The sequence below is a fragment of the Amblyomma americanum genome, chromosome 1, assembly GCF_052857255.1.
Source record: "Amblyomma americanum isolate KBUSLIRL-KWMA chromosome 1, ASM5285725v1, whole genome shotgun sequence".
NCBI lineage: Eukaryota > Metazoa > Arthropoda > Arachnida > Ixodida > Ixodidae > Amblyomma > Amblyomma americanum.
In genome coordinates, this window is record NC_135497.1 from 334,894,847 (window position 1) to 334,918,625 (window position 23,779).

The 23,779-nt window shown below is 49.6% G+C and overlaps 1 protein-coding gene across 1 annotated transcript in view; it reads left to right on the forward strand.

Moving 5' to 3' along the window:
* The window catches only part of LOC144121086 (protein argonaute-2-like), a 45,069-nt gene that overhangs the window by 1,060 nt on the left and 20,230 nt on the right, over positions 1 to 23,779 (forward strand). The window lies entirely within an intron of this gene.

Genomic DNA, 23,779 nt, shown 5'->3' on the forward strand with positions numbered 1-23,779 from the left:
GTTCCATTCGAAATAGTGAAATACGGCGAGGTGTGGGTGGGCAGCAGCAGAAAGCAGAGAACTCTGAAGAAAAGCTGTACGGGAGTACGAGGTTATGTGACATTTATCCTCCAGCTTAATCATAATTAATGCAGCCGACCCTGGTCGATTAAAAAATTGCTGGCTAATCCGTGCTACGCCTATATTACCCCACTGCAGGAATGCATGCCTACTGTTCATTGTTTTGATCTCATCCACACGCAAGCAACAACACAATGAACATTGTCAGCAAAAAAATCTTTATGCACTTGTTTCTTTGCCAAGATGGAATTAAATTTAACGCAGCACATGAAGGGAACAATACAGGCGTGAACTCACAACTGTTTATTCAGAAAGAACGCACGTACATATATGCAGTCATGCAGTGATTCATCATATCAAAATTTCCATAATGTTAGGTACGTCTCCAGAGAAATTATATTTTCGCTTCAAGCGCAGTGAAATGTCGCTGATACATATATCAGCCTTTTATTCTGATAAACGCTACCAGTAGGTACCGTTCGACTTCTGCCCAGAATCTTTATATTGGTCAACTTTGGCGAGCATTTACAATATTTGCACTTCTTTTGGACGTTACGTCGCTTGTAAGCATTCAGCGATGACGTAGGCTGTACGATATGTCCGCTATGAATTATCGCCTGTTATCGGCGTCGCGGCGCAAGCACCTTTTTGGTACGCCAGGACTGAAACCCCCAATTTCAAATGTCGCCGACGCTTGTCTGTACGAAACCTTGAGTTTGCTCGGGAAGAGAAACATGGGTCGCGCTAACCTCACCTGTGGCAGCACCTGCCATCGCACGGCTCTGGCGCATCGTTTAACAGCTGCGCCACTCCGCTGGCACTGGTATAAGGACTGCTAGCGATCTATGAATGAAAAGTAGAGAATGACCATTTCCACATACATGGGCATCAGCCCATTAACGCTATCGCGTCATATCCTTAAGGCGGAACCTAAGTCCGATTTCGCCCACCCTTTTCTGAGGCACCTGCTTGACATTGAAAACCGAGCCTGGAACCTAAATCGAATTGAAAACCAAAGTTCTAGCAGACTTAATTCGTAGGTGGCCTAATCGTGCTAAATCGTGCGCCATTCTTTTTTTTTTTTAATTTCAATTACCTCCCAATGGTGTCACGCGTTCGAGGTGAGATCGTTCAGGCGGATTCAAGGAACCAGCACGCTAGCGTTGACACAAGCACACTTAGAGCCATTTTGTGCACCCGACAAGCCAACCAGACCCACAAAAAATCGCTCACGCGAAAGAAAGAACGCGGGCACTGTCCCCCAGTGCAGAACGACGTGTGATTGCGTACTACAAGAGGACATACGAGGGCGTTGAAGAACGGGTGCTCGAACGCTACGGAGTACGCATCACAAGAAAACACATGCGCATTTTAAACGGATATAAATGCACAGTGCTGTCAAGGAATACGTTCAGTTATCTCGTGAAGATAGTGAGCAGTCATAAGAAAAGTTTATCTCTCATATAAGTTCTCTTTTGTAAAAATCCCTGCTATCCCCTTTGTACTTCGCTGTGCGAAATTAGTCCGTTTTTAGCAGCGGTGTTGTTGTACAGTCGCACTAATTGAATGGCAACACTTACATGAGGAAGTGCCCGTGCATAAGCGTTAACGCTTAGCTAGATCAACGTGGCAGCAGCGCTGTCTTCTCGCGTCTGCGCAAACGACCCAACGCGTGGCGTTGCATACCCACACTGACACCTCAAAGGTGCAGGTTCGAATCCCAGTCGAACATATCTATTTGCACAGCTTTTATTTCCTCGAGCTGTCTTGTGCTGAGGACGGGCGGACAGATAGAAACCTGCGGACAGAGAGGTGACAGTGTAGCCGTTAAAAAACCCGTTGTCCCGTGTTAGGTGGCGGATCGCTATAGCAGCGCATGGTTCGAGTCACGGACGTCCTTGCACTGCAGCCCTGAAACAGTGTTCGTCTCCGTATGGGTTGCAAGTAGATATAAGGATAGGCTTGGCGGCCGTCTTACAGAGGGTTGACATCCTATGAGCGTGTCAACCCTATGAGGGTGGGACCCTATGTTGATAAAAGGCGAATTAGGAAAGGAGGGCCGGGGGGAGGGCAGCAGGAACCCATGAAAAGCATCGACCACTTTTGTGATTTCCAGAGACGGAAAACTCGCCTACAGGCCTTGAAAAACTGGTGCTTAGGTCTACCCCACGATGACGCCCCCGGCCCCTTTCCTACCGCGAGCCCGCTAGCGATTGTAGCGCCACCTCGGTTATTTGTAAACATTCAGGAATTCTACAGCTGTTAACAGCAGCAACACTAGTCTCCACTAAGAGGTCTTCTCAACGCGAAGTCAATGTATTATATCTATGACCGTCAAATCATACGTACAAAATAATTTTAGCGACGAAAGACAATCAATTAGAGCCACACTTCAGGGCATGAGGCGAGTAGCATTTATACTAAGCCAAGGCCTCCGAGATCGGGTATTAAGGTAGGGTTTGCTGAATGGACCTGACGCCAGTGACGCCAGCTATAGTCGGATACAACTCAAGAAGGAAGCGGCAGACGCCCGTCAAGGGAGGCCGTCCAGCCAATGGCGTCGACCGATTTTCAAGACGCCGCGGTTAATGTGATTTACCCTTGTTTATTTTCCATCCTTCTGCCACCGCCTCCGAGTTCAAGCTGGCAGTTCCGAAGGGAACGGTCATGCGGAGAATGGGCCGACACCACTGGCTGGAGGGTCTCCTCTGAGGGGTATTTATCGCTTTGTTCTTGAGTCGCATCCGAGTAGAGCTAATAGTAACGTTGCCTGCGACCATGGCACAAGGTATTTTCGTTTGCTCAAGGTGGGGTCAAAGACCCATTTTCCAAGCATTTCACCCTGTTTAAGCCGAGCACCAGGCCAGGTGAAGCTTGTACCCACTGTATCACAGCTTCGTACCCAGCGACACTGGGGATCGAACCTCTCACCTCATGCATGCTAGACGGATGCTCAGCCTCGCTACTGTACACTTGTAGCACCGGTTTTCGCCTCGACTAGCTCCACCACAAATCATTTGTTAGGCTTTATCGCGGAGCACACGTTTCCTAATCTAGTACAAATGGTGGCATTGTTTCATGAAACTGTGGACAAATTCTTATGCAAGAAAAATTTCTCTTAGCTCAGGAGACGTTGATTGGAAGAGCGCGGGGTACTTCGCCACTGCTGCAGCGGATGCGTTGCTTTCATCGTCGATGGGCTTTAACCCTAGACATAGCCGTCAGAAACGCACGAGGTAATGAACAGAGTTCTTCAGAAGAATTCACTATGGCGGCGCTCTAGTACTGCCTTGTAATCGAAGCCTGGACCACGCAAGGTTCCCGCTGGAACACCGGAACTAAACTGACGCTACTGGCCCAGCCCTACCGAACGCCACTTTTGAACTCCCTTAGAGCGTCACCCGCCGGAATAACAACTATACGTTTAATGTAGTGGCATTTCGAAAACCTTTCCGGTCATTCGCAGCTCTCACTTTTCAAACAAATATATATGTAATCAACTTACCATCCTACCGGCTTACTCCGCTGTCCACGCAATTTACATCAACAAGCGGCTTCTTCCGTTGCAATGTCCTAAGATAAAGCATTGCTCTCCTCAATGCAGTTTCGATTCCCAAGTTCGCGCCGTGTCTTGATATCCGCAGCACACACCAGGTGTCGCCAGCTGTTCCATGTTCGTTTTCGAGACAGATAGACGAAAAGAATTCTGCTTAGGGAGTAGCTGTGGCCAGCGAGGAGGTGAAAACGACCAACAGAAGAACGTCGCGTTTCTCATCAGGTAAACCGGGTAGATATAACTTCTTGGAAATATTGACAACGCAGTGCAGACCGGCCGGGATTCCGTCTGACCGTCTGCTGCCGCGCGCAAAGCTTCGCAGTCTAGTGTTTTCTCTTTTTACACCATACCGTGGTGTGACAAGGACGGCGGAAACGTGATAACAGTCGCACACGCAGACTGCATCCTCAGCCGACTGTGGCCGTGACGCTGCATGTTAGGACGCTTGAGTGCGTGCCTCCAGCGATGGCGCCCACGAGCCTGCAGACAGTGTTCGGTTTCGACAGAGGCTTCGATTGGAGGCCGACGTGTTTTGTGAACCCGTTCCCACCAACTAGAGTGTGCATAGTCTGCGGTCTCGTTCCTTCATCGGCAGCCATGTTACCCTGTCTACACCTGCTCTGCCAGTCCTGCTCCGAGGGCGCCGGTGCCAAACGCAACCACTGCCCCTTTCACAAGGAGCCCTTCCAGGAAGAAGACGTGGTGTGGTCAGCCTTCACCAGGGACAGTATCCTCGGCCGCAAGGTACGCTGCTGGAACGCTGAGCATGGCTGCGACGCGGAGGTCGTCGCATCCGCCATGTTGGAGCACTTCGCCAACGCCTGCCAGTTCCACGTCGTGAGATGCCCCGAATGCAGCGAGAGTGTCCGACACCGAGACATTGCGGAACATCTGGCGCGTGACTGTGAACCACCGCGCGCACGCGACCAAGCATCAGAGGACAACTTTTCGAACGCCTTTATGGAAGTCAAAGGAACGCTGGCAAAATATTGGAAGAAAATGCTGCCCTGCGCACGAAGATGGATTCGTTCGAGGACCGTCTGCACCCTGATACCAGTGGCGCCTTTGCAGCGCAGCGCACCAGTATTGCCGACGCAGTGACAGCCGCCCAAGTTTTCGGAGCTGACGACCGGAGCGGAGGCAGCGTTGGCTGAAGACCAACGCGAAGTCATCGCAGAGATCAGGGATGCGCTGGCTTACATCCAGCGAACCATGAAAGAGAAGAACAGCGAGGGGTGTGAGCGTAACGTGTCGCGTTTGGAGGACAGGGTCGTAAAAGCCGTTTGTGAAGAACGCACGCCGGCAGATGCCGGATCTTCACTTTCGGAGATGACAGCAGCTAAAATCAGGCGGCTTCAGTAGAGGACGAGGCGAAATCTCTGGAACTGCTGGCCGTAGCGTCTCTCAGCATCAGAAGCGACGTCCTCAGCAAATCCGTCCCGTACGTATGGACCATAGATGACTGGAATGGATTCTGCAGGAAATCGTCTGATCGTTTGCGTTATTTCACAGGCAACGATGGCCGGCCTAGTTACCACTATGGATACCTGTTAGTTCCGAGGCTATGCTTTAGCCGTGTCTATGTTTGGTTTCGTGTGTATATAATTGAAGGCTTGTTTGACAAGTTCCTGAAGTGGCCCATAGAGAAGAAGGTGAAGCTACTTTTAATTAATCCTTGCGATTGAACAAGGCAACTGGCATTAAGCAGCTCACTTTGTCCACTCCCAAAACATCCCCTTCCTGGTTTTAGTAAAGAAGTTGTGTTTGTAGGGAGTTCTCACACTAACATTACGGTTGACGCATTCAACAAACGTGGCTTGATCGGAAACAACAAACTCCAGCTCCGGCTCGAATTTTAATCATAAGCTACTGATCCGGAGTTCCCGGGTTCGAACCCGACCGCAGCGGCTGCGTTTTTATGGAAGAAAAACGCTGAGGCGCCCGTGTGCTGTGCCATGTCAGTGCACGTTAAAGATCCCCAGGTGGTCAAAATTATTTCGGAGCCCTCCACTATGGCACCTTCCTCTTCCTTTCTTCTTTCACTCCCTCCTTTATTCCTTCCCTTACGGCGCGGTTCAGGTGTCCAACGATATATGAGACAGATACTGAGCCATTTCCTTTCCCCAACAGGCAATTTTCAATTTTTATGGATTGGATTGTAAAACTTTTAAAGCGTCGAGAACAGATTGCAGGAGACATACTAGATGGCCGCTAGCCCATGGCTAGCGGCGACCTCATTGGCTCGCTGGAATGCCCATCCTTGAATCTTGGGGTACGACCTTACCAGCACGGCGTCCCACCGCTCGGGAGTAGCGAGCTGTATCAACTCCGCTTGAAGCGGATCATTTGCGCAGTTTCGCATAATGTGGTTATATGTGGCCCTTGCACCATATTTATGGCAGTTTGGGTCTTACTGGCCGGGGGTCCTTGAGGGGAAGCACTGCCGGATTCAGAAGGGAGCGTGTTTGCAGTCGGCGCTGCAGGTAACTTCCTGTGCTCTTGTTAATTATTTGTGGGGAGGGGCATAAGCGCGCCTGTCAAGTCTAAAGTGATGGGTGATGTCATGAAATTAGATGACCTGTCCGTCGTGAAATTCGGGTCGGAGAGCGCGCTCACTGCCCTAATGCGATAGCCCACCCTCTTCGATGACATCCTTGCCACCTCTCTCGGCGAAGGAATGGGACAAGCTCTTGGCCAGTTCAAGAAAACAACGCAGCTGGCCATCGTCACGCGAGCTCAAGAGGCCGCCCCCGACTGGAGGCCACACTGCCTCGCACCAGCCCCAACTAATCAATTCCATTCTGTGGCAATAAAGGTGTAACCACCACCTTAATGTAGCAGCACGCTACGGTGATACCAGCGCTTCTATTATCGAGCGGGTGCTGGTTTGCAAAGCGGATTGTTCCACCAAGAAGCGAGACAATTACATCGCCGTTTCCTTTCTTCAAAACCAATTTTTCGTAGCCCAGCGCTGCGGCATCGGGTCTCAGCGCTTTGCGAACTACACGAAATTCGATCAGAAGCGCCCATGAAGAGTGTGGCGGCAGCACAACGCTGCAGTAACGGAGTTCCATGATCATCTAGCGTTCCTAACATCAAAAAAAGGAAGAAAACGTTGTTTGGTTTGGTGTGAGGGGTTCAACGTCCCAAAACAACTCAGACAATGAGAGACGCCGTAGTGAAGGCTCCGGAAATTTCGACCACCTGGGGTTATTTAGCGTGCTCTCACGTCGCACAGTACACGGGCATCTAGAATTTCGCCTCCATTTAAATTCGACCGCCACGGCCGGGATCGAACCCGCGTCTGTCGGGTCAGCAGCCGAGCGCCGTAACTACTGGGCCACCGCGGCGGCTAAACTTTGTCACGTGGCGCTTCCTTGATGCTGGCGTTGCTGTGGTAGGCAGCAGTGTTCGACCCAGCGTGGCCTCTTTCCCGAACACGAGGTAACGACAAGCGTTTAAGCTAAATATTTAAACTACAATTGCCGTCCGCGCTCATCAAGTGAAACGTGGCGACTGCATTGCCATTCTACTCGGCGCTTTGCCTGAATTTGATAGCCAGCATTAAACACAGGTTGAAGTCAAACGTAGCCGTCGTATAGAGGGGTACTGCAGTAACTTCGATCACACAGGGTTCATTAAATAATTTCGCGTATACATCGAAACGGGGCCGTCGCTGTCAGGCTTTGTTCCCACGTCCTCTGGCTAAGGCACCTAACGCCTGATCACGAAGACACGCTCGGCACCATCCTTACATGAGTGCTGTGACGCGTGCTGTCGCTGTCTTGCAAACGCCACACAACTGACTCTACAGATAGCTCCCCACCAGAACCACCGTCGCTCCTACGGTCGCAGTTGATGCAAAGCACATTTTTCTTTCAGTAGTTCCCCTCACACCTCTGAACTGTCCTTTGTTTGCACGCGGCAGTGGTTAGGCATAGCTGGAGCCCGTCGGCAGGTCCGTGCACATTCCTCTACCTGTGATCGCAACATGGATAGCTTATGGAATGTATAACCTCGGACATGGATGCCTGCGATGATCTTACAATACCACCAAACGCCGGCGTTGGTGATTGCCAGCGAGACGCGTATCAGATATTCCGGCTGAGCTAAGCATGGGCTAGCGTCGCCGACTTCAGTTTTTTTTTTTCGCCTCGCACAAAGGGAGACGTCAAAGTTTGGCGGCTCCTCTTTGCCGAGCGAGTGCTACAGTTGTGACCGGCGAACCGTGCATCGGGGCCTCCTTCGAGAGCAATGGCCACCGCAACGACTCGACATAAACTCTGAGATTGGCGCCCGTATGCTGTGCGATGTCAGTGCACGTTAGAGATCCGCAGGTTGTCCGAGTTGATCCGGAGCCCTCCACTACGGCACCTGTTTCTTCCTTCATTCTCTTAGTCCCTGCTTTATACCTACTCTTACGGTCCGGTTCAGGGTTCCGCGGATATGTGAGACAGATATTGAGCCATTCCCCCCCCCCAAATCCGATTTTTCAGACTGTCGCCTCACATGTGGGCAGTAAAACATACTCCTTACTCCGGGGCTTATCCACGCTAGCACGTGGGAATAAAATGAATTAAACGGATGCAATAACAAATACATAGAGACATAGGTAAAAGCCAGAAATGTTGACAAATCGCTACAGCTCTTTATTTGCCGCATTCTGGTGGCTCATTTATGTGGATCTCTGAGCTGAAACCACGGACTTGGACAAAATGGGAAATGAATGCTAGCAGCATCGTCCCATTTTCTCACTTTGTACGCCCGTGAACTTGGTATGCGCCTCTGTATTTTCTGAACTAGACCCTCTCAGCAAAGCAGCTTCTAGGACTACTTGAGTTTCGAAGCGGAGTCCCACTCCACTTGTTGTCTTCGACTTCCACAGCGCGCGTGTTCGAGACGCGCCGGGACTTTGCGTTCCCATAAGGGGCTGTGGAAAAGCGGTATCGTACGACGATTTCCTTTGGTTCCATAGTTTTTTTTTCTTTATGCGTTCTTGGAGGCAGAAGCGCCGGCACGCGCATGACGTCTCCAAGCGCAGCCAATGACGACGGAACACGTGCAGCTCGCGGAGAAGCATATGAGCGAATCACAGAACGGAAGGGGTCACTATAAAAGAGTAACAACGCAGCCTTTTTGCCTTTCTGCAGTGGCTCGGTAGGCTGGCAAGACGTCCGTTCCGGTGGTTGCCATTTGTGTTCGTGGCCTGCTATCTAAATGGGGAAAGGAAAGCGCAAAGACAAGAAGAAAAACGACTCAGCTGGTGGACCTCCAGGTGCGTAGCGAATTTGCTTTCGGTTCTGTGGCCTCCGCCGCTCTCGTTTGGGCGCTCTCGTTTGCGCCAGAGAGAAGTTTCGGCCTTGGTGACGCTTGACGTTGCGAAGGCCTATGACAGCGTGGAGCACACAGTCCTCATTAACAAGCTTGCTCAACTACAACCACCGCATTACCTCTACGCCTGGATTTGTGAATTTCTAAAAGATAGATTTTTCTTCTGTACAGACGGATCTTTTTGTTCTAATACCTATGGTCAATCAAGAGGTGTGCCGCAAGGCTCTGTTCTTTCTCCGCTGCTTTTCAACATATTAGTTCGGGACATCCCCATTCATCCTAACGTTACAGTTCATGTATACGCAGATGATATAGCTTTTTTCGCATCAGCAAAGGATATTCATGTGCTCTACGGGTATTTGCAGGCATATCTGAATGCTCTTGAAGTCTGGTTGGACCAAATCAATTTATCACTTAATGTCAGCAAATGTGGCGTGCTGGTATTTCCACCCGACGCTCCTATGTACATCTAGCTAGCCTACCGCTCCACTCCAATTCCGCAGGTGGAGTCGGTTAAATACCTAGGTGTTACTTATGACCAAAATTTGGACTGGCGACACCATATTAAGTATAATGTTATTAAAGGGGAACGTGCACTGGGCCGTTTGACCCGAGTTGGCAATAAAAAGTTTGGCATGCGTCGTGACACGCTACTGTTGCTCTATAAGGCTTATATGAGACCAATTTTGGAATTTGGTTGCCCCTTGTTCTCTAGTAGAGCGAACTACAAGCTGCAGCCATTAGCCTTACTGGAAAGGCGTGCCCTACGGCTATGCCTCGGGCTCCCAAAATCAGCTTCCAACGCTGTCCTTTATCTGGAAGCCCGTATCCCCAACCTCTATTCCCGCTTCCAACTTCTAACAGTGCGTACTTTCCTCAAGTCTTTTGACCCGGCCCCAGGCGTTAGTATTCCAATTTTTGTATCCCAACCACACCTTTTTTGACTAATCACTGGCCACGTTATCAGCTTCCGCAAGCTAGGTTCACGCAGAATCTGTTAGCTCCGCTTCAGGTTGATCTGATCTCCTTGCAACGAGTTTCTGACACGCAGGCTGATCCCGTCTTCTATTACGACTTTATTTTCCCGTCCCATGCGAAGCATATGCCCGCACATACCCTAAATGGTCTTCTTTCTGAACACCTACAGAATTTTCCACATCGTACTGGTCTCTCCACTGATGCCTCCGGCAGCTGTGGGAAGGCGGCGATTGGCATATATTCGCAGGATCTAGCTTGGAGCTACTTCGTTTGTATCCCTGATTATACTCCTATATTCTTCGCAGAGTTTTTGGCCATTGGTTTGGCTCTTCTCAAAATTCTCAGACATGTCGCACGGGTTCTTATTCTTGCAGACTGCCTTTCAGTTATTGTCTCTCTCCAAAATTAGGAAAAATCTTTCTTGACTCGTTCACTAAGTTTTTTTGTTCCGAGCACAGTGCGCGAGATCCGTTTGGTCTGGGTACCTGAGCATTCAGGCGTCTATTTTAACGAGGTGCCTGATTTATTGGCAAGGTCAGCTCTCAGCGCACCTGTAATATATCCCGTCCATCACCTCATTCTGTTAGCAGCTTCACGTTTCCAGCGGTTCTAACATATTTCAGCCACTTTGAGTGATCCGTTGCTCAATACCGTGGACTTTCAGCACCTAAAGTACCCATGGAATATCCGGTGGTGTAAGTCAAGGCTTTGTGAAGTGTCCATGACGCTCCTGCGATGTCGAATCCCTCACTTAAACTTGTATTAATGCAGGTGCGGGTTCGCTGCGACAAACCTTTGTGTATCATGCGGGCAAGTTGAATCAATCGATCACTTTCTCCTCTCTTGCCGGCGGTTCGCGGTTCAGAGAAAGCAATATCTGGAGGTTCCTCTCTCGAGACTAGGACTGCCTCTGTCTCTTACAGTTCTTCTATCGTTCGGTGCGAGTGCCAAGGGATTCCCGTTAAGCAGTGTATGCGGCTACCTTCACGATTACATAAGTGCAACTAATCGATTATCTTGTTAGCTATATACAAAATTCTTTCGCATGTCCAAAAAAGGCTAGATTGATTCTATTCCGGATGACTCATACCTCTTGAATTCATTTTATTTTTCCAATTTTTTAAATCTTGATTCAGTCTTCTGACGTTTTCTTCCCCGCGCAAATGCTTCATTGGCATTCTACTCTATACCTTGGCCAATCCCCCCACGTGGGTATGTGCCATATTACTTGAGGAGAAGAAGAAGAAACTGTATCGCATTTTGGACGGGGACAATAACCCCAACATTTATTACGGCGTAACGCTACCGTACTTTAACGAAAGCTACTGCAAGCACCGAGTGGGCATATCTTACTACGGGGAGAAAATGGAGTGTTACCGCACCGTCGGCCAATCGATACTGGAAGATATTGTAATGGGCACGCTGGTGAGGGAAATGCTTGTCGGCATACACGAATTCGACGGATGACTTCCTCTTAGATGATTCTCTGTAAGCCGTAACACTAGCGTAACCCAAGACTACCACCAGCCACACTACCAGCTTATCCGAGAATGACACGCTATTGCTTCGCAATCACCAGGCGTAACCAAGCTAAGCCACGGCCGTTTTTATTTTCCTTTTTATTTTTCCTTTTATTTTATTTTATTTTAAAATATTTTTATTTTTGCTGTTCTTATTCTGTTTTATTTTTTACTTTAATTTACTTTCCTCGCCCAGGTGCTATGTCGGCATCCGTACGTGTCTATCGCGTCGTCGAAGTGTAGCTAATTAACTAATCACAATTCGTCAACCAAATGTTTTCCACAGCAAGATCTCATCACTTACTCTCTAACATTACCAAACTTTTGCAGATCCATGTTCACAGAACGACGTAATCGTGCGGATAATGTTTTGCTGACACGAAACACGCCACATAACCATCTAATGCTTTCGCATTAATAATAAAAAGAACGCCGTGGCATACCAGATCCGCCCGCCGCTACTCCCTCCGGGACTCCTGCGGGTGTCGTACGGAATCCTCGTCCGCCTGTCTACCGCGTTGGCCGCGTCGCCCCATGCGCACAGTTCGGGTACGTTGCTTGGCGCCGGAGGAATAGCGCCCTCAGCCGGGAGACCAAGACAGCCTCTCCGTCGGCCGTCTGGCCCTCCCAGAAGCACGACCCGCCATCCTGGCGCAGGCCTGCCTATGTGCAGAGAGGGTTTGCCTGCTTCCAAGACACAGCCAGCAGCCGAAATCACGGAGCTTCTCAGTATCACTACCGTAAGAGAAAAGAGACGCTGACGTCTGATAACATGCACCTAGGGGACGTCGGGAAATATGAACTCCGTACTAGGCTTGGCTAGTGCTTGGCCGAAGCGATCGAGCCAGCTCCTTAAACACAGCTGCGCTTCGGTGCTGCCGAGAGGACAGATGAAACTATCTCACTTGTACGTCTTTCAGTCCTTTTATAATTTATTGTGAGCAAAGGTATGGTTTTTTATGGGTGTTTTTAACGTGCCAAAGTAACTAAGGTTATGAGAGACGCCACAGTGAAGGGCTGAGAAAATTTCGACCACCTGGGGTCCTTTAATGTGACCAAAGGTTTGGTACCAGCCGTGCATGAAAATTACCAGCGTATTGCCAGGTGCGTTGTCTCAAGGAGTCTAGTTCTTCCTACTGAATCCTCGTTTTCTCGGCCAGTATCCAGCCAAGAAAAATACGATGTTTCGTGTACGTTGTGCGATCTACCGCAACGCCATTTTTGACTCTACAGGTATTCTTGAGAATCTCTGCGATAATAATAATAATAATAATAATAATAATAATAATAATAATAATAATAATAATAATAATAATAATAATAATAATAATAATATTAATAATAATAATAATAATAATAATAATAATAATATAATAATAATAATAATAATATTAATAATAATAATTGGTTTTGGGGGAAGGAAATGGCGCAGCATCTCTCTCATATGTCGTTGAACAACTGAACCACGCCTTAAAGAAAGGGATAAGGGAGGGAGTGAAAGAAGAAAGGAAAAAATAGGTTCCGTAGTGGAGGGCTCCGGAATAATTTCGACCACCAGGGGATCTTTAACGTGCACTGACATTGCACAGAACACGGGCGCTTTAGCGTATTTACTCCAGTGTGCTGTGCGGTGTCAGTGCCCGTTGAAGATCCGCCGGTGGCCGAAATTATTCCGGAGCCCTCCACTACTCTCTGTGCTCATCTCTGTGCTAATAATAATAATTGGTTTTGGGCGAAAGGAAATGGCGCAGTATCTGTCTCATATATCTTTGGACACCTGAACCGCGCCGTAAGGGAAGGGATAAAGGAGGGATTCAAAGAAGAGAGGAAGAAAGAGGTGCCGTGGTGGAGGACTCCGGAATAATTTTGACTTCTTGGGGATCTTTAACATGCACTGAGATCGCACAGCACACGGGCGCCTTAGCGTGTTTCATCAATAAAAACGCACCCGTCGCGGTCGGGTTCGAAACCGGGAACTCCGGATCAGTTTTCTGGCGCCATAACCACTGAGCCACCGCGGCGTTGACATCATCTCTGTGCTCAGAATGCATTTCATGGTGTACTGAAGGCTATACTTACTTGCCAGTGCAATAAGTATAATGTAACTGGAATGGAGAAGGATCAGGAAGGGAGATTAAACCACGGAGCTAGCCTATAGTTACGCTGTCCAGAGCTGGATCAAGAGCGAGCGAGAGAGACAAAGAGAGGAGGATAGAACACACACACACACACACACACACACACGCACACACAGGCCGATCAAAGAGCTTCGCTGCAGACATGTCTTCTTAGCCAGAGGTGTATAACTAAGGAAAGGGGTTTGCTTTTCAGCGTTATATTGAAGCTCTTAGGGTACCACCAGACGAAAAAAGTCCGCAAAAGGTGAGAATAGGGTCGTCATTGCACTAAATTAGAGCTGAAAGGACGTGACAAGTGCTCCACCACACGTGTTAGAAACAAACTGAGTTTCTTGGATACTTTTGCCAAAGGCCGTTCACTGTGGCGTCCCTTATAGTCTCAGTTGTTTCGGGACGTGGAACACCTTAAAACAAACCAAACAACGTTTTATTTGTTTTTTTTATGTTAGAAACGCTAGATGACTACGAAACTCCGTTAGGGCAGCGATGTGCTTCCGCCACAGTCTTCAAAATCACTTCTTTTCGAATGTCGTGTAGTTCGCAAAGTATGAGACATGATGCCGTAGCGCTGGGCTACGAAAAATTGGTTTTCAAGAAATAAAACGGCGAAGTAATGGTCTCACTTATCGGCGGAGCAACCCGCTTTCAAACCAGCGCCCGTTCGAAAATAGAAGCGCTGGCACCGCCGTAGCGTTCTGCCCCAATAAGGTGGTGGTTACAACTTTATTGCCACAAAATGGAAGCCTGGATTATTTGGGGATGGTGCGAGGCAGTGTGACCTCCACTCGGGGGCGGCCTCTCGAGTTCGCGTGATGATGGCCAGCTGCGTTGTTTTCTTGAACTGGCCAAGAGCTTGTCCCATTCCTCCGCCGAGGGAGGTTGCAATAATGTCATCGAAGAGGGTGGGCTATCGCATTCGGGCAGTGAGGACGCCCTACGACCAGAATTTCACGAGGAACGGGTTGATCTCATTTCATGACAAAACCCATCACTTTAGGCTGGAGAGGCGCGCATATCCCCCTCCCCACAGATCTTCAACAAAAGCGCAGGAAGTTACCTGGCGCCGACTGCAAACACGCTCCCTTCAGAATCCGGCAGTGCTTTCCCTCAAGGACCCTGGCCAGTACGACCCAAACTGCCATAAATATGGTGAAAGGACCACATACGACCACATTCTGTGAAACTGCGCAAATAATTCGCCTCAGGCGGAGTTGATACAGTTAAATCTCCCGAGCGGTGGGACGCCGTGCTGGTCAGCTCGGATCCCAAGATTCAAGTACGGGCAATCGAGCGGGTCAATGAGGTCGCCGCCAGCCATGGGCTAGCGGCCATCTAGTATGTGTCTCCTGCAATCTGCCCTCGACGCAATAAATGTTTTACATAATAATAATAATAATAATAATAATAATAATAATAATAATAATAATAATAATAATAATAATAATAATAATAATAATAATAATAATAATAATAATAATAATAATAATAATAATAATAATAATAATATAATAATAATAATAATAATAATAATAATAATAATAATAATAATAAAATAATAATAATAATAATGATAATAATAATAATAATAATAATTGGTTTTTGGAGAAATGAAATGGCGCAGTATCTGTCTCATATATCGGCGGACATCCGAACATCGCCGTAAGAGAGGGGATAAAGGAGGGAGTGAAAGTAGAAAGGAAGAGAGAGGTGCCGTAGTGGAGGGCTCAGGATTAATTTAGACCACCTGGGGATCTTTAACGTGCACTGACATCGCACAGCACACGGGCGCCTCAGCGTTTTGCCTCCATAAAAACGCAGCCGCCGCGGTCGGGAAGGAACCCGGGAACTCCGGATCGGTAGCCAAGCTCCCTAACTACTTAGCCACCGCGGCGGGTAAATGTTTTAGAATCCAATCCAATCCATTAAAATTGAAAATTGGCTGCTGGGGAAAGGAAATGGTGCAGTATGTATCAAATCTCGGCGGAAACCTGAACCGCTCCTTAAGCGAAGGGATAAAGGAGGGACTGAGAAAAGAAAGCAAGAAAGAAAGCCCGTAGTGGAGGGCTCCGGAATAATTTAATTATAATAATAATTGGTTTTTGGGGGGAAAGGAAAATGGCGCAGTATCTGTCTCATGTATCGTTGGACACCTGAACCGCGCCGTAAGGGAAGGGTAAAGGAGGGCGTGAAAGAAAAAAGGGAGAATAGGTGCCGTAGTGGAGGGCTCCGGAATAATTTCGACCACGTGGGGATCTTTAACGTGCACTGACATCGCACAGCACACGGGCGCCTTAGCGTTTTTCCTCCATAAAAACGCAGCCTCCAGGAATAATTTCGGCCAACTGGTGATCTTTACCGAGCAATGAAATTTCACAGCACACGGGCGTTACCTCGTGTTCGGGAAAGAGGCGACGCTGGGTCCAATACTGCTACCGACCACAGCAACGCCGCCTTCAAGGAAGCGCCACGGGGCAACTTTTTTTTTATTTTTTAAAAATGTTAGGAACGATAGATTATGGTGGGACTCCTGTCCGCAGCGTTGATTTCTTGCTTTATGTTTGACATTAGGAACGCTACATAAGGGTGGAACTCCAATGGCGCAGCATTGGGCTGCCACAACAACCTTACAGACCGCTTCTGTTCGAATAGTGCTATGGCGCTATGAAAAATTTTCTTCAGAAATAGCCGGAGAAGCGGCAATCACCTTGACGTTGACAAACCCGCGAGCAGAAGTGATTGTCAGGGATTCAAAAGCAGCCATTGGCAATTTCGCCAAGGGCAGAATATCTCCCATCTCCTTGGGAATTCTCAGGAATTACCCGGAAGACAGGACAGACGTGTGATTGGTTTGGGTACCGGCTCACTCGTCAAACCCGGGGAACGAGGCAGCCCACGATAAAGCTCGAGAATCTATCGGCCGAGCTGTGGAGGCTAACTCGGACGTCGAAATCACGAGAGATGGTCTTAATACTTTCCATGAGATTACTCAGCATTATAGACTAGAAAGGCTAACCTTCCCTGCTCCGCATAAAAGCCTAAACAAAGAACAGGAGGTACTGTGGAGGCAACTTCAAACAAAAACTCTCCCTAATCCAGCTGTCCTAAGCCATGTGTACCTGGATAGATATAAGTCGGAGTGAAGCAAATGCGGCGACAAAGCCACCGTAGACCACATTTTCTGGGACTGTCCGAGAGATCCCCAACCAATATCGCTCAAGAGGCTCGCGCTCCCGGGCCCGTGGGAGACCTTGTTGCTCAGCTCTAACCTGGAAACCCAAGTACAGGTGGTGACGAGAGCCGAAGAGGTCGCCGCCAGCATCCACTGACGGCCACCTAACAAGATCAACAAACCGATTTATAACTCAAGACGATAATAAACGTTTTCCAATTCAATCCAAAATTTTAGACTGGAAACCGTCCCCCTATCCTCTCTTCCTCTCCCCTCACCTTTTTCATTTCATTTTTCAATTCCTCCAAATATCCTTTATTTCCGCAGCCTCAGCTAAGGTGCTTCAGCGTCGATGGCAGATGTCGGGGCTAGCAAAAATCTTTTCCTTCCTTTTTACTATTATTGTAATAAAAAAACGGCTACTACCAGAAAGGAAACGGCGAAGTAATCGTTTTTATGAAGGAGAAACGCTAAGGCGCCCGTGTGCTGTGCGATGTTAGTGTACGTTAATGATCCCCAGGTGGTCGAAATTATTCCGGAGCCCTCCACTGCGGCACCTCTTTCTTCCTTTCTCCTTTCACTCTCTCGTTTATTCCTTCTTTTACGGCGCGGTTCAGGTGTCCAACGATATATGAGACAGATACTGCGCCATTTCCTTTCCCCCAAAACAAATTATTATTATCAGCACAGAGATGAGCACAGAGAGCAGTGGAGGGCTCCAGAATAATTTCGACCACCGGGGGATCTTCAACGGGCACTGACATCGAAAAAGCACACTGGAGGAAAAACGCTAAATCGCCCGTGTGCTATGCAATGTCAGTGCACGTTAGAGATCCGCAGGTGGTCGAAATTAGCTCGCAGTCTCGGCCGCTCGTTTTCGGGAAAGAGATGAAGCTTGATCCAACACTCCTGCCTACCACAGCAAAGCCAGCTTCAAGGAAGCGCCATGTGACGAAGTTTTCTTTAGTTTTAAATGTTAGGAACAATAGATTATGGTGGAGCATCATTGCCGCAGTGTTGATTTCTTGCTTTAATTTTGACGTTAGGAACGCTACATAAGGGTGGAACTCCAATGGCGCAGCATTGTGCTGCCGCAACACCCTTCCAGACGGTTCCTGTTCGAATGTCGTGTAGTTCGCAAGGTGCTGAGACCCTATGCCGCTATGAAAAATTGTTTTTGACGATAGGAAACGGTCCCCCTATACTCTCTTCCTCTCCCCTCACCTCTTTCATTTCATTTTTCAATTCGGCCTGCTATCCATTATTTCCGCCGCCACAGCTCAGGTGCTTCAGTATCGATGGCAGATGCCGGGGCTGGCAAAAATCTGTTCCTTCGTTTTTATATTATTTTATAAAAAACCACTACCACCACAAAGGAAATGGTGAAGTAATCGTTTTTATGGAGGAAAAACGCTAAGGCGCCCGTGCGCTATGCGATGTCAGTGCACGTTAATGATCCGCAGGTGGTCGAAATTATTCCGGAGCCCTCCACTACGGCACCTCTTTCTTCCTTTCGTCTTTCACTCCCTCCCTTATCCCTTCCCGTACGGCGCAGTTCATTTTTCCAACAATATAAGCGACAGATAATGCACAATTTCCTCCCCCCTCAAAAAAAAACGCAATTATTATTCAGGAATCATCTCACTTCTCGGTGGAACAACCCGCTTTCAATCCAGCGTCCATTCGAAACTAGAAGCGTTGGTACCGTTGGAAGCGTGGGTTCTACTACAATAAGGTGGTGGTTACAACTTTATTGCCACAAAATGGAAGGGATTAGTTGGGGCAGGCGCGAGCCCAGGGTGGCAGCAAGCCGAGGGCGACCTCCTGAGCTCGCGTGATGAGGGCCAGCTGCGTTGTTTTTCCTGAACTGGTCGAGTGTTTGTCCCATTCATCCGCCGAGGAGGCAGGCAAGAGTGTCGTCGGAGCGGGGTTGCTAGCGCATTCCCATAATATATGGTCTTGTGTGGCATGCGTCCCGTCGCCACAGTGCGGGCATGCAGGGTCATATTCACCGTTGGTGATTAAACGTAATCGGTAGGGGCCAAGAATGGCCTTTGTTTGTAGGCGTCTGAGTGTGGTTTGCGCCCTGTCCAGGTCGGGGTGAAGAGCGGGATACGTGCAACTTAGCCCGCGATGAAAGTTTGTAATCTCCGCGTACGGCGAGGCGCCTCGGCGGGGGCGTCCGCTCCCGAGAGGTCTCCCGTCATCCGGTTCGTTAAACCTACAGTGCGCCACTTTCAACTGTGCGTTTCTTCGAATCTCTCGCAGTAGCCGCAACACTGTTCAGATTCAATTCTACCCGTCATCCCTAGCTTCGAATGCCGTGCTGTTCCCTCTTGGTTTTTCTCTGGATCGCATGTGTGGTGGGTGTTTTCAGCTGTAGATTTGTGGAGGGCTATCCTTTGCGCAAACGGTGTTGCTGTCGGCGCAATATTGGATAACAGGAAAGTTGCAGACCAGGGAACATCCACATGTCCTTGAGCGATAAAGTGACCCGTGGCCCTGGCAAACGGTGCCTCGGAGATTGTAACTTCTGTGGCCGCATAACCCCGCTATACTATTCTGAACAGGCAGGGTGTCGGTATAGTTAGCGTAGGCTGGGAAAGGGAACGGTTAGATAACACACTCCTCCGTGGCTTCTCCGCGCTGTAAGCGAAGGAACGAAAGAGGAAGCGAAAAATAAAGAAGTGCAAAAGAGGCAGCGTAATTGACGGCTACGCAGTAATTTCGATCGGTTGGCGTTGTTCAACGAGGACTCATGTTGTGCAGCACACGGGCGTTTTTCGATATAAACAGCCCCTGAGGTGTCTGAAATAAGTACAGTTACTCGATTGAACAGCGTAACAATCCAAGGGGCGCCGATACACTAGATACAAACGCAGCACTACAGTGTTCCAAACGCCCTACGCCACAGCTGTTTCCGGCATTGAAGAGCAGGGATGAAAAGGAGGATCTTTTGCAGATGCAGCCGCTGACGCTTCTGGGGACGCAGTTGATGCAGCGCACCATTTTCCTCTCAGTAGTTTCCCTGACAGCACTCTGAACTGCCCTTTGTTTGCACGCGGCAGTGGTTAGGCATAGCTGGAGCCCGTCGGCAGGCCCGTGCACTTTCCTCTATTATCCTGTAATCGCAACAACATGGAAACCTTAGGGAATGTATATCCTCAGACATGGATGTCTGCGATAATCTTACAATACCACCAAACGCCGATGTCGGAGGTCGCCAGCGAGACGCGTATTAGTTATTCCGACTGAGCTAAGCCTGGGCTAGCGTCGCCGACTTGATTTTTTTTGTCGTCTCGCACTCAGGGGGACGTCAAAGTGTGGCGGCTTCTCTTTATCGAGCGAGTGCTAAGGTTGTGACCGCGAATCGCGCATCGGGCCTCCTTTGAGAGCAATGGCCACCGCAACGACAGGACATAAACTCTGAGATTGGCGCGCGTGTGCTGTGCGATGTCAGTGCACGTTAGAGATCCCCAGTTGGTCCAAGTTATTCCGGAGCCCTCCACTGCGGCACCTCTTTCTTCGATGATTCGCTTAGTCCATGTTTTATCCCTTCTCTTACGGCGCGGTTCAGGGGACCGCGGATATGTGAGACAGATACTGCGCCATTTCTTTTCCCCCAAAAAAAATTTTTCAGTGTCGCCTGGCTTCACCGCGCACCGGACGGAGGCTCGCTGCTGCAGTGTTTGCGCTCGCACCCGCGCTCACGAATGGGCGCGGCGCTGCTCGAGTATGAGCAATTGACCCAAGGCCCACCCCCCCTACGGCTCCTGCGCGCCCTGGCCTGCTGCCTCGGAGGTACAGCGAGAGATCGTTGGCATATCGGGAAAGCGGAGCACACCCCTCTGTGCTTTGCAGCAGCTGGCCAGAGACGTCATACACGAGGAGCTCCAGGACCATCTCCTCGTGTACACCGACGGCTCAGTGGCTCACGACAGCTGCTCCCTTGCTGCTGCGGCCACCATCTCCGCCCTGCGACTGCACAGCCAGCAACACGCCGCCTTCCTGGGCTCCTCCACCACGGCGGAGTTGATGGGGATCCGGCTCGGGCTGGACCTGCTGCTCACCATCGGCCCTCCGCCGCCCAGGAGTGCTCTGCTGTGCGACTCCCGCGCCGCCCTCAGCCGCCTGCAATCTAACGGCCGCGGTACCCTAGTAGTGCGAGAAATTCGCTTGCGCATCGAGCGCCTCGCGCAGAGAGGTTGTGTTGTGCGTGCACAGTGGGTGCCCGGTCACTGCGGCATCGCCGGCAACGAAGAAGCTGACGACCTCGCGACCGCTGCACACCAACTACCTGCCAGCGATCTGCCCCTTGCGCTGGAGGACGTGCGTGCGGCCATCCACGACCATCTCCGAAAGCAGCACCCCGACCCACGCATCGCGGGAGGTGAGCGCGTCGACAGTGTCACCGGCTGTCGCGCACTTACACGGTCACAACGTGCAATGATCCTCCGCGCGCGCATTGGCTGCGAGTGGCCCGGGGAACGACGGGTGCATCACAGAATCGCGACGAGTGATGTGTGTGACGGATGCGGCGCTAACACTAGAACACCTGCTCCTTCTCTGTGCCGCGTTCGCCGATGCTCGTCGCGATATGCTCGCGGCCTATAGGGCGCAGGGCATACTACCTGACTCCATCAAGACGCTATTGTGGCCGCAGGGCAGTGCGCGCACTCGTGAGCGAACTTTGGTGAGCCTCTGTGCATTCCTCGAACACACGGGCTTGACGTCCCGTCTGTTCTCCGTCAGGTAGTTACACGCAGTGACCGAACGCTCCGCAAGTTCTACCTTGAACGATTAATAACTGGACGCCCCACTCCAGTTGTAACCAACACAGTGATGTGCGCGTGTGTCATTTAATTCCTCTAAAATGAACTAATCACGCGCACAACCTGGACACAATTCTTATTGTGTATATAGTTTACATATTACTTCTCCCCTTAGAAAAAATTTTATTTACATATGTACACATGCCAAGGTTACCGGATACATTTGACATTCACAAGTTGACATGACGCTCAGCATGTAAGGCGAGCCAATTAGAGTGCCAAAACATCTTTGAATAACTAACAGGAATTTCTTGTGTGCGATTTAAAGCGGCGTGGCATGATTATTAACAGTGAGTGATACCGGAAAAATCTGACACGGAAAAAAAAGGGGGGGGGGAATAAAGAAGAAGACCCTAGCGCCAGTTTGGTCTAAAGACCAGAACAAGACGTTCATTGTTAACAGAAATGAATGGGCATGACCACTGCCGGAGAAACTCTTCCTCTCCCAAGAAAAAGAGTTCCTCTGACAAGAAACTGATCAGCTCCCTTCTAAGACGGCCAAGTATTGGCCACACAGCTCGGCGTCGAAAGCCACCAGCGACCGCGGTGCATCGATTGCGCCATAAACTAAAAAGACCTGCAAAAATTAACAGGCGAGCAAAACGGCCGCTGGGGAAGCGGCCGCGGGAGACAAAGCTCGAAATGCCCTGCCCACGGAATCCCGCATGAACGGCGCGCCAAAAGACACGTGCTACCATGCAGGTGACTGTAGCATGGCGATTAGATTCCGGAAGCGGGCAATTCGGACAGGTACTGGAGCGTAAAACGTCCCACCGCTCCAGCCGATCACAAGTAGGCAGCACTACCCAACCAAGTTTCCACACAAAGTCACGTAGATGGTCTGGGAGAGGCGTCGATGTTATGCGCGCCCATTGAACGCGGCGCATCGGTGAGCGTCGAGCCGCCGGCACAACAGGCAACAACAGCGAGCCCATAATATTCACGACACGGTCTGTAAGGATGTTGACGTCAGGTGCTACTGCGCTTGCATGCCTGAAAAAGGCCACTGCCGTAGTATATATAGCGGTAGGCTTCTCTGATTGAGGACCATGATTAACTGGGGCCGAGGGATCCAACAAGCGCAAGGAAGGGCCCAAAAAGTACCGCGCCAGGGTTCGCGCCGGAGACGCGTCCCCCAGCAGGATACGCAACATGCACTTCAATGCTAACAGTGAGGACGTGATGGTCAACATTGGGAAGGCAAAACCACCTCTCTCACGTGGTTGTCCAAGAACAGCACGAGCCACAAGCTCGGTTCCGCCTGACCAAAAAAAAGAAAAAACTGTAGTCTGCACCCGCCTTATGACGCGCAGGGGTGGTTTAACAATGTGGCAAAGATACCAAAAGGCACCCAGCACGACCGACTGAACCAGGTAGCGCCTCTCAAGCAGAGGAAGGTCAAAGGTCTGTGCCCTCTGCACACGAGCTGTAATACCCTCTACGACCGAAGACCACATACCATCCCATACTCCAGCACAGTCGTAGGTCACTCCTAAAATGCGCATCTGCTCACACCACTGCAAAGGTATTGTACTCGTTATACGTCTCTGAGGTGACCATACAAAAAAGTAATGACTCTTGGAATAATTAAGAGCAGCCCCCGACAAGGAGGCGTACTCACGAAACACGTTTAAAACTTCGAGCAGGCTGCGTTCATCAGCTAAGTATAGCGTGATGTCATCTGCATAAGCAGTGACGCGTACACTCTCACTGCCTGGCAATGCCAGACCGCTAATGAGAGAATGGTGATTGACTGCCAAAAGGAAAGGCTCTAATGCTAAGACAAACAAAAGAGGGGAGAGCGGACAACCTTGACGGACGCCGCGACCAACATCAAATGCGGTACTTTCCCAGCCATCGAGGAACAGAGTGCTTGAAATATCTCTGTACATCTCTTTAATAAGTAGCACTAAAGAAGGTGGGAAACCGAAAGCATCCAGTGTACCGTAAATATACTCATGCTCTAGAAAGTCGAATGCCTTCTCTTGATCTAGAGAAACAAGAAGACCCTGTGCGCGCCGCCGTATAGTATACTCTAGGATATCTCTCGTTACAGAAGATAAACTATGTATTTCACGGCCCGGAATGGAGCAAACCTGGTGGCAGGAAATGAGGGACGGGAGAAGAGCCCGTAAACTGCGGACGAGTAATTTTGCTAATACTTTAGAATCTGTATTTAGTAAGGTGATAGGGCG